Source organism: Corvus cornix, chromosome 5, assembly GCF_000738735.6.
Source record: "Corvus cornix cornix isolate S_Up_H32 chromosome 5, ASM73873v5, whole genome shotgun sequence".
NCBI lineage: Eukaryota > Metazoa > Chordata > Aves > Passeriformes > Corvidae > Corvus > Corvus cornix.
In genome coordinates, this window is record NC_046335.1 from 28,290,029 (window position 1) to 28,309,281 (window position 19,253).

A 19,253-nucleotide genomic window follows, 5' to 3' on the forward strand; every position below is an offset into this window, starting at 1 on the left:
TGATTAATGTTTGACAAAGTTTGACATAAGAAGTTTCCAATATGGATAATTTTTATCTAGAAGAGGAGCTGACCTCAGCTATATTGAATGTTCAAGTTTCTCTTAAGACTGTGAAAGACCGTGTACTTACCTGAGTATGTATGTGTATGGGACAATTTATGGATAATCGCACTTTGCACTGCAATCTCAAAGGTTTCCCTGTGATTCTGAAGTCAGAATAATGTGAAGAATAATCTCTGCAGTCCTCAGAGTGAAAATCTGTCTGTGTGTACATGTCTATAACAGAGACATTCATTAGCTAGAGCTAACATAAGCCATGAAAATCTATGCTTGGGAGGGATATACTTGACACAGCGTAAGTTCTAGCTACTTTTGCTGGGAGATAATGATTAAAGAGATACCAGATTGTTTAAAAGTGTGAATTACACTCACTTCCAATGAGGTGGGAATAATAAGCATGAAAATATTTTTCCACAATTTCAATTATTTGTGTTTCATCAAAAGTGTAAAGCATTTGAAATCAAGCGTTTTTAGTAATAAGTGAGCATGTTATTAGTTATCAAATGGGTTTCTTCTGCTTTGGTATTGTTGCTATGCAAAAAAAAGAACTACATTCTTTGAGTGACCAGATGGAAGATATGTTAAACTGTTGAAATATATTAAACATAACACTTTTCTGGTGTAAAACATTGAAAGATAAAGGGCCACATCCTGAGGGTTTTTTTAACAGAATTTAATATTATAATGGAGGCTCGCTAATTAGAACCCATCTGACTCTCAAGTGTCAGCTCCTAAAAACCTAATGGAACAGCAGCAGTATGGATTCATACAACTATGAATGTGGTACTGCAGACCACATTGGTGATTTGAAGTCAGATCTTTTATTCAGGATATGTTTTAGACATATTTGAATAATATTTTTCAATAATATATGAGATAATTTTTTCCCAGTGAATTATCAAATGCATTATTAATGAACACATATTATTCAACTGACATTTTAGAAGCTCAAATAATTATATGCAAATGGATTAATCTAGATTTTTTTCCTTTTTTCTGTGGTTTTTCCCTTAGCTAAGACAACTTCTACTAAATTTTGTTTTACCAGAGAAAGGGTTCAATTCAATTTGTTTTTATTATACTGTTAATGTGCATTTCTAATATCCCCATGGGAAATCACTGTAGTGTCATTAGTGTGCTGTAAATTCACTTTGGAGCTTAATTTAAAGTAATGTGACTAAGGAAAAGAAATGGTAAGTACATATGATTTTTTCACAGAGGCTTTAACTTAAAACATGCATATTCTTCCTTGTTCTTTTAGCTGCAGCAAAATAGCTGGTTTTCATTAGACATACACTTTAGTTTAACTGTCAAGTTAGGTATGATTGGAGTAGAAAGCTGACCATGGAGTTAAATTATTTTTTTCCTTATTATTTTATTATATAAACTCACAATATTTACTATCAGGTGGTCTCCAATGAAAAAAATTTAATATGTTACTGAAGTGCGCAGTGTTTAAATATATGCATCTTAATCTGGGTGTTTTATGGATATATAGATATATGAATTACCATGCAATTAATGCAAATTTAATGAGGAGCTTTGACTATTTATAGCTTTATAGTTCCGGCGGCATCTCCTCCTGTCTATTAAGATTATAAGGATTTGATTTTGGAGGACATATTTTCTTCATGTGTGAGTACATTGACAAGTGCAGTGGAGCCCTGATAACTGATATGTCTCGATAATCTTGTCTAATTGACATCTTGGACATTTTTGAGTTTTCACATTGCCAGCTGCATTGACAAAGCGTTGCTAAATTATAATATGCAAAACTTGTTTCCAGAGCTCAGATGAAATAAGTAGTCTGTCCTTTGGAGCGCAGTCTGTGAGAAATAAGGCCTTAGTAAACCGTAGAATGGTGAAACTCTGATGCTTTAAGTAGTGGATGGGGAACAAATAACAGGTGTGCCCATGCCATCATACAGCTATTTCTGTAATTGCATCATTCTTTTTTGAAAATATCTCCAAAGGAAAACAATCCCCAACAATCCATTCAGTAAATGGCAGAAATAAGGATCCTAGATCCAATCAACAGATGTCCAATGTCCTGACTTGTCCATCACTGCAGTATTTCTGGCTCCTCTCTCTTCCCTCTACTACTCTTGCTGTGGGAGTGGGAACAGCCCGGAATAATGTGCCTACTTTTTTTCTTTTGGTGTTTTCATAGATGAGTAAAGCTCTAGAATGAAATCAAGCTACAGAGTTATAAAAAAGTAATGAGACAAAAATTATGTCATGTATATCTATCATCCTGGCTTCAAATAGGAAATGTACTTGTGCTGTACATAGATTTCAGGAACACACTGTATTATGCTGTGCATTCTGAAAGCATTCTAGCATATTTAGTGAAATCACTGTTCTACCTATTTAAAAGTTAAAGGAAGAATAGGGCAGTGAGGATTGAGCAGAGCTGCTAGTAGACAAAATACTTAGAAGCTTTACAGCCTCAGTCATTATACTTACCTGTTCATAACTTTCCTATGGCTGATACTCAATCCAGGACCACTGAGGCCAATATAACATTGCTATGGACATTAATAAGAGAAGGATTTCCTTTATATTGAAGAGATTATGGATAATGTAAAAAAAAAAAAGCACTCAGAAATAAAGTGAGTTTCAATTGGAAAGTAAACAGTGTTGATGTACCTTTGAAAAGTCCGTTCTGAACAAACACTAACTGTGAAAAACCTCTAGAAATGACACATATAAATGACATTTATTGTGAATAAAATATATGATCAGACACTGATTGAAATAGCAAGAGTAATAGAAAAATGAGACTTATCAGAATTAGGTATGTGTAGATATATGAAAGTTAAAAGGTCACTTTTTCTTTCTTTGGTTATTTACTTTAATTTGTAAAGGTAAGAATGCAATTTCTGAGTATTTTAAATGCAGTGTTGTCACTAAAGTGGCAAAAAATCCAAATAAAAATCTCAATAAAATCACTGAAAATGAAAAAAGCCCTCTTGGGAATTTGATCTAGGGGTAAAATAGTATAGTTGAAGTGTCAGTCAAAGTAAACAACCTTATTAAAAGCATAACAGCAAAATTTCCTGGTGAGAAATATAGATAAAAAATACAGCAAAAGATCTATGTTACTTTATCAGATCACTTTTGGGACTTGGAAAACAAAAAGAAATTACACAAGAATGGAAAAGATCTGAATGTAAGGTGATAGAATAATAGACCAATCAGACCAGATAAGTCACAAGAAATAGTTTCAAGCAAAAAAATGTAATAAGAAACACTGTATAAATAAATTGAAAGAACAAAATGCCTTATTCATCAGAAAGAAAAGAAAATAGTGGGCAACACAGTGAAAACAGATATATGGAGCTCTTTTTCTACAGTATTTGTAAAAAAATCTGTAGTGATTGATTCTTAAAATAGTACTTTTGAAGGTTGTAGGAAGTATAATACAAGAAGAGTGGGTGAAATGAAATGTAGGTAAATTGAAGGATTAGACAGTTTATGAGATACTACCTAGGGTGACTTTCAGTAATGGGGCTTTGGGTCAGGTTAACTATAAGTTGCTCACAGGTGGGAAAATGAAGATTTGATCTTCTCATATCTGGTGTTGTGTCATAAGGCAAGAAACATGATTTAGTAAATGAGCTGCCAAAATTTCCACCAGCAGGAATTTCTTTTAGTATTTTGGGTTATTATTCTTTTTAACTACAACACATAGAAACCCACCCAGGAATTGAAACAAACTTCTGAGTAGGACAACTAGATGTTAGTTTCAGGTTATGAACGGGGGAATAAAAGTCAGATAAATGCCCAGTTTATGGAAAATGTGGTTTATGGTCAGTGAAGAAATAGATCAAATCTAGACAAATGAAGGAAGATGGCAAAATTCCCCTGTATTCTCTTCAATTTAATTTGAATCTCATTATTATGTTCACATACATTAAAATTCTCCCTTGTATCCACATAGCAGCTGTAAGTAATGTAGTAACACATCTGTGTTTCTTCACCCACTCCCCAAAGAAAGGAGAATGAAAAATATTTATGTTTTGGAATGTGTTTATTGTAGCATTTCTATATATATATAGTACTGGAGAAAAATTCTAATTGATTACAGTCATAGACTGGTACCTCAGAACAGCCTTGGAAAGGACTAATGATCGAAGAATATATTGGGAGCAGGACTTCTTGTGTACCCCCACTACCCTATACTATGCTTATAGACCAAAGGCACAGACCTGTTATATTAATGCAATAAAGTATGTATTAATGCAGTGTCCTCCTTACTGCAGATACACATAGATCTTGTGACCAAATTTCAGAAAGAAATCCACCTTATAGGGGGTTAATTCTGGACACATTCTGGATTTTAATATCGAAATTAGATATTAATTTTTAATTGGTGATAATCATGTCTCCAGAATAATCCTAATACACTGAGAAATTTATGACTGTGACAGATAAAGAATTACAAAGTATTTTTCATATGTGAAATATTTTCTAGTTTAGTCATGATAAGTTAAAATAATATGACATCCCCCCCAAATGTCAATTAATTTCTTTGCTTGTGCTAGATTCATGAATGTTGTATCTGTATGCACAAACAAATCAATGCCTCTTTTAATTATTTCATCCAGTTCCAGCAGACTCATGTTCTATTTAACATTAATATGTGTGTGTGTCAATATTTCCCAACTCAATTTCTATTGTTTGATTTTATATTTGGTAAGTGTTTAATACGTGAGTTCTTATCTTATCTTTCACATTAAGTGACGTAAAAGTTCATGTTTTTCAGTGATTAAATTTGATCTTTAGGGAAAATGTATTCAAGGTAATTCTTTGGTAACAACAAAAAAATCTAATTAAATGTGGAATTGTTACCCTTTCTCTATTCTACTGTAATGCTTTATGTAAAACTGAGTATGTACTTATGCTTGCTTCTGGTGTATAATCAAAGTAAGCCTCAAGCTATGTACAACTAAGGTAAAATTAAAACTTGAATAGTGGATATTTGCAAACCAGAAGAAAAAAGACCTCTCAGATTCCCGTTCTTCTTGAGTTTAGTTGCATTGAAACCTACAGGGCTGTTCTAGTAACCACATATTATTTAAGAGATTCTTTTAGAACATTTAAGTGACCAGCAGATGAAGTCTGTCAATGATTACAATGAAAAACACTGGAAGTCTGTGAAATCAAGGATTCAATAAAAGCTGATTTATCTGTATACCTATACTGTACTGATTTTTGAATATATATATACAGAATAAAAAGCTTAAGGTAGCTCAGACTCCGTGGAAATAATTTTTCTGTTCATTACAAGCTGTCTGAGTTTAAGTTGTTTAGACCTCAGAGGAAGAGTAGAGATTTTTATGGTAATGTCTTTCCTGTGGTAGTTGAAACTACTGTAAATAATACAAAGAGTCTAAAAAACCTATTGTGAGCCAGATTAAACTGAGTATATAGTGGAGTTAATGAATCAGGGTGTTAAACTTGAGCTGTTTTCTGTTTTGCCGTTTTACTGTTTTGTTTTTTATTTTTTTTATTTTAAGATTCAACATATTAAATTCTCAGGAGGTCACTCTGTCAGCCTCAGTTCTGTGGCCTGGATTTAGTTGAATCAATCCTAATTGAAATTCTGCACAGGTCTGGTATTCTGTGGAGATTGCAGATGAATGACAGTGCAGCGGCAGGAAAGATAAATACGCTGGCAAATGAGATCCAGGCTCTCCACAGAGGATGGAATAAATTACTTTACCAATATACCGGAGGTAATATGCTGGAGAAAGAAAGTGAAATCGAAGCTAGTTTAATACAAGGCTTGTTAAAAAACATATAAAAAAAGAAACCAACAATACAGTTAAGATTTACTTAAAAGACAGATTTCTGACGTGAATGTATTTAGGCCACTTCTTTTCTATTGTGAATAATGATCAACGCATGCACTTTAATTTCATTTATGCAGACAGCAGCTTGCACAATTTAAATTCGTGCAGCATTCTGTGTGTAACTCGAGGCCCAGTGGTAACTGTGGTATAGCATATTGATTAGCAATTTGATAAATATATAAAATGGCACACTGAGTTTAAGGTGCTTCATGAAAAATGTATTTAAATGACCTTGGCTAATTAGCGTGAATAGCTTTGAGGCACTGCTGCCTGAAAGAAAGACATTTTTAGAGTCCAGAGATTTAAAAGGTTTCATGATTGGATGAGCAAAATTTAAACCAAGGGAAAAGAGCAAACATTAATTTTCATAGAAATTAAGGTGAATTAGATGACCTGATAGAACTTTTTTCAATTTCTTGCAGGTTCTGTACTGTTCCTCTTAGCATATGCCTGTTACTCCTTTCAGTCTAATTGCTAAATTTCTTAGATAACCAGGATTTCAATACATTCCTCAGAAGATTATATTAGAGTTTAATGGATCAGAAGGAATTTTCTAATATACGTCTAAAATTATCCTTTTCTCAGTGTAAGCTATTACTTCTTTAGGTAGTTATGGTCTGTTGTGCTATTTAAAATAATTCCTTTCCTTCCTCTGTACCTGTATCCACCTACAATATGTAGGTAAACACTTAGCAAAATTTTAAGAATATACCTCTTTTATTCTCATCTCAGAAATTAGTTTCTTCCATTACCTAATAACAGTATTTGATTTGTCTTTCCTGAGCTAATTTTTGCGTAGTAGTGATCTTATCACAGTGCTGAAGTTGGACTGAAGTTCTAAACCAGGCTGAAATAAAACCTTGCTGCCTGTAAATTCTGATATCCATAGGCAATTTTCACTGACCATCTTCAAGCTGGTGTTTCACTCTGCAGCTGACTTTGTTTCCCCTGTTCACACTTGAAACCTCCTTTTACCACTACTTTTTTCTTCCCAATGAAATTGGTTTTAATCCTCAATTTCACTGGAAGTTCTAGCTCATGCTTCTCTGAGTTCAGTCTTCATTTTCAGTCTAGGTTATAAAACGGGTGTTCAGAGGTAACGTGGCATAGATCTAAGTGAGCATGACTCAGTGAAATCTCTGTAGGCTGCCACACTAATAAGAGAAATACGTCTTATACAGCAAGTAGAAGAAAGTTGTCTGGAATGGAGGTAGGAATGGTAACTCTGACCGGAACAGTCTCTTGTGAAGGACACGAAGTCTCGCTGATGGTGAGTAGTGAATGTGCACAGCCAGATAGACATTGCCATAGATCAGTGTGGCACTTACATTATCTAGGGTGCTCAAGGAAGAACTCTCTTCCGGCACAATTAGACAAAATTTCATTAGTTTTTAATTCTGAATTCGACTAAATCACACTACTTTTACTCATACTGATTAGTACTAGTTATCCCATTTAGAAAGACCTCATGACCTGAGCTAGTCTAGCTATCTTTAGCTAGTTTTTACTTCTTGCGTAATATTCTATTCCTGGACCTTATGTAACAACTGGTTGAAATTATCAGCACAACCTGTATTTAAAATTTTCTCTCCAGAAATTATGAATTTTTAAGATTAATTAATAGAATAACTCACTGGATGAGACAGCGGTTGGGATATCACAGTAAGAAGAACAAAAAGATTTTTCAATTGTAACAAGGCTTTTAAATTAATTAACTTTTAATGGAAACATTCTCTACAAAATAAATTGAAGAAAAAAATTTTAAGTGAATTCCAGCAATATTGTAGCAGCTGCTCCTTACTGACTTTCTTTTTTTATCCAATTCCAATATATATTTTCAAAGTTGCTATAGAATAAAAGGATGATGGGTACAATGCTAAATAATTTTTCTTCTTCTGCTCATCTTAGCTTGTTGGCTGGAAGTGACACCCTTGCTTTGACATCATTCTGCTCTGGTTTTTGTTTCTTACAGAAATGTCCGTTCACTGACTTTCAGGAACTTCAATTTGCTACAATAATGTACTAAAATTGCTGTGTTACTCCTCTATTTCTTATTGATTCCTTGTCCATATTTAAATACATATTTTTTCCTGTTACAAAACTACCCTGTGAGATTTTGATTCTTTGAGGAGACTATTCTTTCTGGATAAGAAATACATAGCATAGAGAGACAAACCATCCTTAGTTTACTGTTTTTCACTACAGGTGAAACTGTTGAGTAAAGCAACCACTTGGAAAGTTGCAATACCTTATCCATGATAATTAAAGGTGAGCATTTTGTTATATTCTATAGTGGTCACATACTTTATGTGTAAGTACTGACAGCCTTACTCTAAAATATATGTGGTGATAGAATAAAAATTATATGGGCTTAGGCTACCTTATAACAATATATGTACATCTCTGCTTTATGGTTTTGGGTAATAAAACCCTAAAAACTAAAAAACCCTAAACTATCTATACTTGCACAAAATCTTGTCTTTGTGGTTTATGACCTTTAGCAACAAAATTTCTCTCACCTTTTAGTGGAATTAAATTACAAAGGTGAGTTTGAAAACCTGCATTACTATGTTACTTTCACTGCAAAAGACACTCAAGAGTGAAAGCTTTAGTAAAGTTCATTTGGTTGGTGCACTTTAATTTTTTACAGCTGGCAAAGTTTGACCTTGTCTCGAATTTCAAGCTCTTTTTCCAGTCCTGCCTTATAGGCATCTACTTGTGATACCCAAGCGTACTCACCAAGTTTGTGCATGTAACTTACAATCTGTTATTACTACCTCTGTCATAACACAGAAGCCTGAAGAAATATCTTTCCTATGAAACAAATGGAACAACACAGAAGTAAGCTTTTCCATTAATTTATTGTCATTACATTTCTATCACTTCAGCATTATGAAAACATATTTTATTAAGTTTTCATATGCACTGGCATCAGTGATATTGTTGCTGATTTTATTTTTAAATGTAGAAAAGATTTTTATTTTATCTTCTATCATTTGCTCTGAAAAAAACTTTAAAGTGTCTTCATGGGACACATTATAAACCTATTTGCTATTAAGAAAACAGGTCCTCAAATGTTAACACTTATTACAATAGAATGTAAGAATATACAATCCTGCTAAGCGTGTGTTTTAGATTAAATTTCTATTTAATTCATCATAATTATCTGAGAAGTTGCATTTCTTGCCATACTGAAATTTTCTGCAATTAGGAAGAGTTCCTAATTGCTTCTTATCTGTCTACTGGTTGAAGTAAATGTGTTTGCAAGTAGGCCATGATATTAATAAAAAAATCTTTAGTTAAAAAAAAATTTATGTGAACAGTAAAGAAATTAAAATAATAAGGGTATGCCTGTGAGAAAAGTGACTAAAAATATCCTATTCCAATTTTCAACTACAGTTTCTATACAAAAGTTCAAGTTTTTTGTTATATAATGCTGTCTGAAATCAAGAAAACATTCCTGATGAAAATAATATTGTACTTGAAAAGTTGCTGTGGTTTCATGGTAATTTTTTTTTTCTGTCCACTATACTACCACTTCCCTGTTGGAGTCATACCTCCACAGCTAGGTTTGTCCTTTGTATGATGTACTATGTACTATGATGCAACTTATCCATGCTTGGGAATCCGGATTACAGATCTTGACCCAACAGTCAGCTCCGTTTGATTAGATATCTAAAATACAGTATAATAGCACTGTTAACATAACACCATTCTGGACTGTGATTCCACTTTCAATGTCTTTCTTGAGAAACTGGTTTACATGTTTTGATTTCTATTGATTTTTGATCAGAAAGAAAGCAGTTACTGTGAAAAAAACAAACCCAAACCCAAACAAATGTTCCAACAACTTCTACTGAAAAATTCCAGTGAGACTTCAGCATACTGAGCGTTTGTACACTGTAAGCTAAATATGAATCTGAGTTTGTTTTATGTAGTTTGTTCCCATAGTATTGCACTTCACTTTTTATTTTATATCCGAACATTTCATTATCAAGATGGAGAGCTAAGGTATTAAATTATGTTTTGAACATTTACTACAATCCTCATACTATTCTTTAGTACAAATACTTTTGAAAATGACTGTTCATATTCAGCAGAAATTAAGTAGATAACTCTGCGGATACAAACAGTGTGAATGTGTGGGTTTGCAAAGGTAAAGAGTTGAGAAAATTCTCTGGGGAACTTGTCCCAGTATCTCAACACCCTCATTGTAAAAAAAATCTTCCTTGTATCCGACATAAAGCTACCCACTTTCAGTTTAAAACCATTACCCCTTGTTCTGTCATTACAAACCTTGGCAAAAAGCCTCTCTCCATCTTCCTTATAAACTGCCTTTATATACTGGTCTGCCTGGAGTCTTCTGTTCCCCAGGCAGAGAGAGGATGTGGTGGGTCTCTCAGGTTCAGCTTTGCTTTTCATAGGAGAGGTATTCCAGCCCTCTAATAAATTTTGTGGTCCTTCTCTGTAACTGTTCTAACAGGCCCATGTTTTTCTTGCACTGGGAGCTCCAGAGCTGGACACAGTGCTCCAGGTAGGGTCTTACATGAGCAGAAATCCTGCTCCCTTGACACAGATAACACGCTCCATGGACTAACCTCCACAGAGATGCTTCACAGTGCCACCACAGTATGTGACACAGCAGTATGAGCCACTTATCAATCACATAGGTGATGTAGCCAGACCTTGTGCTCCATCCCCGAGCTTCTGATATCACAAAGCTCTATATAGGCTACTTTTTATTCTCCAGTTTTCCTCTAAATTCAAGCAACATTTATGTATTTGATCTGTTCATCTACTTCCCTCTGCACTGTATGTAATCTGATGAGTTACTTATTTGTATATTTAGGAGTCTAATTATGCAGGTATATGCTTTTTGGTGCCGAATTGAGATTGTCCTTTAATTATTTTTTTTAAAACAGATGAAGGTCCATAAACCAAACCACAATGATAGAGAAGTAATATAAAAATGCACATAATACTGATAAATATTACATTACCTTACTTTATATTAGTCCAATGGGTGCTGCAGTATTAGTCCTGGATATATTTCCTTATACTTGTTATGAAGAATAATGACATAATGGTCCTGAGGAATTCCATATTTGTGAGTTTGTTTTAAGCAATATATTTTTCAAGTGATGATTTTGACCTTATGCACTTTACTTTACACCAAAACTCAATAAAAAGATTCCTATTTATGTAAATCATTTACTTTTGCCATTTTCAACTTTTACTAATATATACCTCATCTTTAGTAGGGGCCGCATGCTTGCTCACACCCTCTAGAGTTTTTTGAGGAAGTATCAGAAAGAGCTGCAACAATTAAAAAAAAATCTTAAAAATAAATTAGAAATAAAATAATTCTATTCCATAAATAATTTCCTGAAAATGCGAATTTTGATGTTGCTTCTACTTTATTTGAAATTGATGCCATAATAGAATCTTCAAATTTATTAGTAAAGGTCTTTTTATTCATCTAACTATTGATTCAAATGAACTCAACAAAATAAGATCATCTGTGTTTATGCTCTGAAAAAAGTCAGCATTTCTCAATAATAAGAGATCAAAGAGGAATGTTGCTATTTTGAGAAATATAGCAAAATAGCTGTTTCTGCTATTCAGAAAGGAAAACTGTAATTTGGTAAATGTCAAAATAGAGAACTCTTCAGAGTCAGAAGGCAGTAAATGAACTTTAGATTGGAAGGTCCAACTTAATATCTACACCACTAGGTACAGGTTGATGGTGTGGAATTACCATAAAAAGTATTTACTGCTTTTACAAGTATTTTATCCTAAAAGGAGAGTGCAAATGTTTCATAGTATACCTCAATTAGGCCAACCTTCACCAGAGGACTGACTGCTACATATGTGAAAGACACTTGTGGAAATATCTGAGGGTTCGGTGCTACAATATGAAAATATATTAAGCAGACACCAAGTTGAATAGTTGTTATCAAAGGGGTGCCGCTAGCATTTGTAATGATGTCCTGCAGAAGCTCTGTTCACTTTTACTGACAAGCAGGCTGGCCAAATAAGTTGTCCCTCTCCTGGCATTTATGCCATGTGGCAGTGATGTGACCGACCTGTTAGCAGGCAGCGCGCCATCCCAACAGATGGGCACGAAAGCAACTAGCCAAGGATATTTTCATTCTCTGTGCAGCAGATGTACACGTCTATTAAAAGTGTTGCTGCCCGCTGAGAGAATCAAAACAGCAGTGTGCCTAGAACTTCTTTTTTAGAGTTGGTAATGTATGGCACCACTAACCCAACTCTGAACTTGATTGACACGGAGTATCATGAGATACTGTGAGGAGAGGGCAAGGAGTTCAAGGTAGTCTCCTATACTGTTGTTATTTAATTCTTCAGGATTTAAAATTTTTTTGATAGACATTATGCCAATAACACTTGACTCAGGAGAAACCACAGAGCTAAGAGCATGCCCTCTATGGCTAACTTTATCAAATATGCAAGCTGTACCCACAGAGACTCTAAAAGTTGCACTTGCAGCACAGCACTGAGAAAAATATTTCCCTTCCAGGCAAAAATTAATTGTGGTCATTACTTTAATGATCAAAGCCCACAGAGGGCAACAAAAGTAGGCTCTATCACTGTGTAAGTAAAGGAACATTTAATTTCCACTATTAACCATATTTTTTTTAACTAGAGTTGATGCCTTTCAAGGCATTATAGTAATTAGCAATACAAAGGGTATAATAGAATATACAGGCTGTTTTTATCAAAATTATTTTTACTTAATCATAGGGACAATATACAGATTAGTGGCTTTCAGACAGTAGCTTTTTTGGGCACATCTAAATTTTTGCTGTCTGGAAAACAAAACAATTAATATACACTGTTTCAGATAATTTCAAATGCTCATATTCCAGCAAACCCACCTGTTTTGACTGTATTTAAAAGACTTTCATTAGCGTTATTATGAAGTTGTTTTGAAAGAATTTGCTGAGAAGTGGGATGAAATGAGACTATGTCTAAATAGTGATACTTTATACCAATAAACCTCTGATTTTAAGCTGGGGGAAATAGCAATACAGGGAGCAGGGCAGAGTGAAAATATCTTGCCGTTTAGATACAGCCTTTACTGCGTTCAGGATATATAATACATTTTTGCCCTCTATTTAGAACTTGTGGAAAAACACTTCAGTCCTCTCAAAATGCTGTATTACCCAGCCTGGAAACAATCAATCAATAGACATTTTGCTTCTAGCAGAGTTTTAGTTTCAGATATTTGATTACTGCTGAATCAAAAATTTGTAACCTGGCTCAAACCTAGTTCACATTTGTGAATCATCACATAAAACGTACACTCTCCATCACTGGGAAGTGCTTGCTCTCTAGGACACTGCTCTCCTCCTGTAAGTATAAATAAGTTCTGCAAGAACATTATCTCCCCTTCCTCCCCCAATTGACCTAATTCCAACCATTCTATTAAAAGTAAGAATCACAGTTAATATAGTTGATTACCACATTGTTTAATCCACAAGAGTTGTAGCTTCTTATGTTGATAATGACTACTGTCCCCATAGATGAAAGCGATGAGGATTTGGAACATAATTATAAACTCACCTTTTCATTTTTAAGCGATACTTAAAGCCTACATTTCTAACAGTTTTTCCTCTTCCTACTGATTAAGTTCTGTTCTTAGGACTTCCTGTAGTGATACCCCTCTTGGCAGCCTAAAAACCAAATCTATGCAGCACAAAAATAGGTAATATCTTTCTGCTGCATCCTGTTTCTGATCCTTTCCAGAAGTGATAGACTTTTACTCTGCATAGAAACAGATGCATAGCTAATTACAGCTAAAATCCATGTCATCTCTATTATTTCTTCCCATTTGGGGGCTGGGGACGCAAAATAATCAAATGCTTTCCCACATGTCAATGATTTATGAAGCTCTAAATATAAATAATTGTTCCAGATCCAGTTCTGTGCATGTATTATTCCCACACCATGTGTTATTTTCCTTGTTTGCTTGTTTTTGGTTTTTCATTTGTTTGCTTGGTTTTGGTTGGTTGGGGTTTTTTTTTTGTTTGTTTGGTTTTTTTTTAGTTAAATACTCCTATAGTAGAAATTTTAGGCTTATTTTAGGGGATTATAGTATGCAAAGTTTTCTTATATATATTAAATATTTACATTGCTGTTGTTGAAATTGTGGGGATCCAAACTATGATTTTTGTTGTGAAAAATAATCCATGCTCTGAAAAGTTTAATTACTAAATATTTGGGACGTACCAAGATTTGGATGAAGGAAATATTACAGAGATGTAAATTAATTAAAAGTCTGGTTGTACAATAAGTCCAGCAGCCAAAAGAAAGGAGTCTTGTGTTACTCTGTTATACAGTTCTGAGATGTTCCTTCCATTATCTGTCTGCTTTGCTAAGAGAGTAATCTAGCAGGTTGTGTTTCTATATATATGTGTAGGCTTGTGTCTACATCTTACCTTTAATTTTAGCCTTACGCACAGTTTCAGACAAATACATCAAGTACCTGAAAAGATAGTGATTTTTAATATATTTTGGGAGAATAAGTGTCTAAATAAAAAAGGTGCTTAGTAATGTTCTCGTGAGGATATGAACATAATGGGTGAATTAATCTGTTATCTGGCATCAAAAAATCCACACAGGAGCACCACTGAGACACAAATCCCTTGGGAAAAGGGCTTTACAAAAGACACTGTTCTCAGAATAATGGTTTAGCATTTTATGGTTATTCCTGCTTGAGATCAGGTCTGCATGCAGGCTGTCAAAGTGTGAAGTCAATACATAAAATCTAAATTGCACTGAAGTCTGGAGGCACACATGAAGAACAAGTTGCCTTACTTCAAAGCAGTTTAATCTTTTCACTTTCATATGTAGACAAGCCTTGTATCTCTCATTAGATAGTTGTGGAAATGTCTGTCACTGCCCTGAGTTGACATATTATATATAAGATATATTCAGAGAGTGTGCTGGGGGTTGAGAAATGTTTTAAATAATGATGGAAGAGAAGGGACTCAAGCTTTAAAGTAACCAAGAGAAGAGCTACTTGAAACAAGCATTGAGTAATCCACATCTTAAAACTGACAATCCAGTGAAAAGCGAGATAGAAACTTAACACAATTACTCTAAAAAGTAGCAGTAGGAAGGATTATGCATCTTCAGAATTCTATAAAATTAGTAGATAACATGAAAGTTTCGTGCTAGTGGTTAGAAGATTACTGCTGCTTTCCAATAGATGCACTTTGAAAAATGGGAGACTTCAATCAAACTGTTCAGTTCAGTGTCTTTATACTCAGAGTTTGTAGTGCCAAGTACTATAAGTTTTTTTTCAGGATCTATAAACAGATGCCATTTTTGTTATTGCCCTGGTTGAATGCAAAAAATCTTTCCTTGAAGTAAAATTAGCCAAATTATAACTTATATCCATTGGGAAAACTTGTTGCTAGAACAATAGGTTTGTGATTAAATTTTATCACAGAAATACTTATCAGAAATTTTCTAGTTTTCTTGAAAGTTTTTTTTCTTGAGTTTTAGTTGGAAATTGTAAAAGAACATATTTTTGTTTTACATGTAACTTTTAATAGAAAATTTTCAAGTGTGAATTCTTTTTTCAAAAAACAGATATTTTCCTTTAGGAAAGAGAGATGGAAAAACTACCCTGCAATCCAAACTCAAACTCCTTTCTTAACTGAAGTGTTATTAATAGGAGTAAAATAACAAACACAATTATTTGCTAATTTTTTTTATTTTTTTTTTTTAACTTTCTGAAGATACTTTGAACTTGTTTGATTGATTTGCACACTTGGATGTCACAGTTTTATACTTCTATATCACCATGTTTTCTTGGGGTAAAACTGTAATGTGAGATGTGAGATGTGCACATAGAATTAGTTTTAGCTGTTAATAGTCAAAAGAAAAATATTGTTTCATAGCAATAACTGTCTGGTCCTCCAGATACAAACATTATTAAAACACTGCTTCTCAGATACATTGGATACATGCAAATTATCTGACAGGTTGCCAAGCAAGTACACTTGAGGGAAATATTATGAGCAAAGAAAATTATAAATTAAAGGCTATAATTTAGTTTTGAAACTAATTTGAAGAATATTTATTCTGAAACTTTGTTTCATAGGTTTATTTTATTGCTATTTATATTCCCCAATAATGTTTATGCTAGAATTTCTATCTCAAATATGACAGCAAAGACTTAATTGCTGAAGCTCATGGAATGGGCTTTTATTCTTGCACCAGATGAGAATATTTCAGCAACATGCAGTCTGGGAATAGAGGCCATACACCAAAAAAACTGCTCCTGTTCCAACAGGGGAGATGGCAGTTCAGATAGATATAGCCTTTCAAAAATCTCAGAAAGAAACTTCCAGTGGTATGCTTTTAAATGAACAAAGGAGAAATTGGTATTATTGATAGTGATGCTGATGCTTTAGAGGGAACTCCAGGTCAAATCAAGGACTACATTCACAACAGCAGACTGATCTTTCTAATGTACTGTGTATTCAAGATGGAATTGAACACTGCATGCAGACTTTGTTGAGCATGTCTGAAAAACATCGAAGTCGTTCATTACATAAATATTGGAATGAACCTTTTAAATTTTAATTTATAACGTTAGGTTTTCTCCCTGAACAAAATAATTTCATTAAAAAATTGCATTTTTAAATCATAATCTATATTTTTTGGTTACTATAAATTCAAGTTCATAAATTTTAGGCAGCTCTTGATATAACTGTGACACTTTTCTAACTCTGAAGAAAGTTATAAACTATCAGGTGTAGTGTTTGATTTGCAAAGAGAATGTGGCTGAAGTAACGGTGCATTTGCATTTTCCAGCAGATTCACAGGAAATATATGATGTTCTTTCTGTCCCAATGAATAATTTATTACAGCTTATATGATAAAAATCTTAGAAATCAAATCAGTTATTGATAGTCTATTTATTTCCAATCAGACAAAGAGGAATTTAATACCGAGGGGGAAAAAAGCCATGTGCACATTTTGGATGGAACATTTAAGCTCTGATGCATCCCCAGAATACTATTCCAGGGATGCATTAGAGTCATATGATCACAGAGTGATTAAAAATCCATAATGGAGTATTTCTTTCCCAGGTATACGCATAAAAAGACCTCTTATCCTTACAATTTGACTTCCATCCACTCAAACAATTTTGTTCATTAGGTACTGGCATGGAAGGTAATGCATTTAAAAGAATGAACCGTATTTTCTGGTACAGGACAGTTCATTATCCTAAAAGCTCTTTCATTATATCCCTTATACTGTGAAGGCAAGGGACATCCCGCTTATCATTTAGCCTGAGAGCAATGTACATTCTCACAATAAGTGGTGAAAATGTCTGTAGGTGTGCACACATGCATGTGCACATGCATGCAGTGGTACATCTCTTTATTGAAGCAGTGAACCACAACAAGTTGTGAGTGAACCAAATTAAAGCAGAGGAAATTATTGAAGTTCTTGTCCTCTCTGATTTTGTACTTTTCTGTAGTGGTTCGCTAAAGGAAAATAGAAATTTTGATATTCATTTCTCACTTAGAGATTTATGTGAAATATGAGGACTAGTTTCTAGACCCTGGAAGAAAGAGGCTGCTTGCTTACTTCAACAGCAAATGAGATTCTGAAGCAATATGTTTGAAATGTGGTATGTTTTAAGAGGACTGGGAGAACAGCTGACATGCTCAAGAGCTGATTTGATTTTGTTTCTCCAGCTGTCATAGTTAACCCAGTAGAAGAAACTTCCTGCCTCTGTAAACTTTGTCTAATTTCTGTCTGTTGACCATTATCACTAAAATGATACTACCATTAAAGGTATTAAATTTTATAGTTACAGCATGACTTGAGAATGAAAGCAAGTACCAGTAATACTCCTACACTTGACACCAGCATAATTTTTGTAATTTGTTCATGGATGACTTGAAGGTCCTTGTGGGTCCCTTCCAACTCAGAATATTCTGTGGCTTTGCTTTTCTTTGCACTCTGTACAATTGCAAACAAATATTGCCTTTTAGCACACATTAAATAAGGCACCTGTATCCTGAGCAAAAGCATCAAGTCTCTTGAGCGTTTGTCCCTTATTCTTAAGAAAACATAAAAAAAATAACTATGAATGAACAAAAGAGATGCATGTTATTACAAGAAAAAAATAGTAGTGTGACACAAGTTCACTTGCATGAGCTGGTGTAGGTCCTTTAAAGTAAATGGAGTTGTCTTCATTAGACTGTGCTGATATCTGACTAAAGACTTTGACAAGCTCTCATCATTGCAGAGGAATCTCCTTTCCATTACCTTTTTTGACCTCCTACTCACTTCTTACCTTGGTTTAATATGCACAGCATGTAGTCTCTAAATTATCTAAATAGTCTTATAAAACTTTCCTAATAAACTGCAAATTAGGTGATTTCTTGCTGATTCTTCTCTTTGTCAGAGGAGTTAGAGGTCTCACTAGTTCCACTGACAAATTTGTAAGAATGCATGATGTAGCATAAAGGCCATGAGTGTGAAACACCCTAAGCCTCTCAGACAGCCTTTACAGCTGCATAATCTGCTGCTCTGATCAGTCAGTGCATCTATGGACCAGTCCAGAACATAAAGAAATCTAGATAAATGCCCACTAGTTTTTTCTCCCTTTATATTAAATTTCTTTGTGGAAATCTGCAATTATTTATGACTGGAAATGTATAATGCATAAATTCTGGGTAACTACTTCTAATTTTATATGATATTGCTGAACAGAGGAAGGGGGGAAGGGACAAAACCAGGCTCTCCAGTGATGAAGGATGGGATGGTGTGCCAAAACTGGAGGAAATAAGCCCTAATGGGATCCCTCAATCTGCTTCACTGGGTGTTGGCTACAAAGTACCACACCTGAAATGTTTCTATGCTAATCGCCAGAGCATGAGGAACAAACCAGAGGAACTGGAAGATTTGGCCCACTCCCAGAGATTTGACATCACTGACATAAATGAAAGCTGGTGGGATGAGTCCTGTGACTGGAGTGCCCTGTCAGACGGTTACAGGCTCTTCAGGAGGGATAGTCAGGGCAGAAGAGGTGTTGGGGGGGTTGGCATTATACGTAATAGAAGGGTTACAATTCTACATAATGGACAAAGACAAGTTAATTAAGCCCATTTTCTGAGTCGCTTGTGTGTCTTTAGGTAACTGCATCATGACTACACCATGTCATATGCCTTTCTTAATCATATAGGTTAAGTCTGTAAACTTAACTATGAGCTGCTGGTTGCTGCTGAAAAGATTAGGTGGCCAAGGTTTGGGATGTGGGATTTAAAAGGGACTATAATT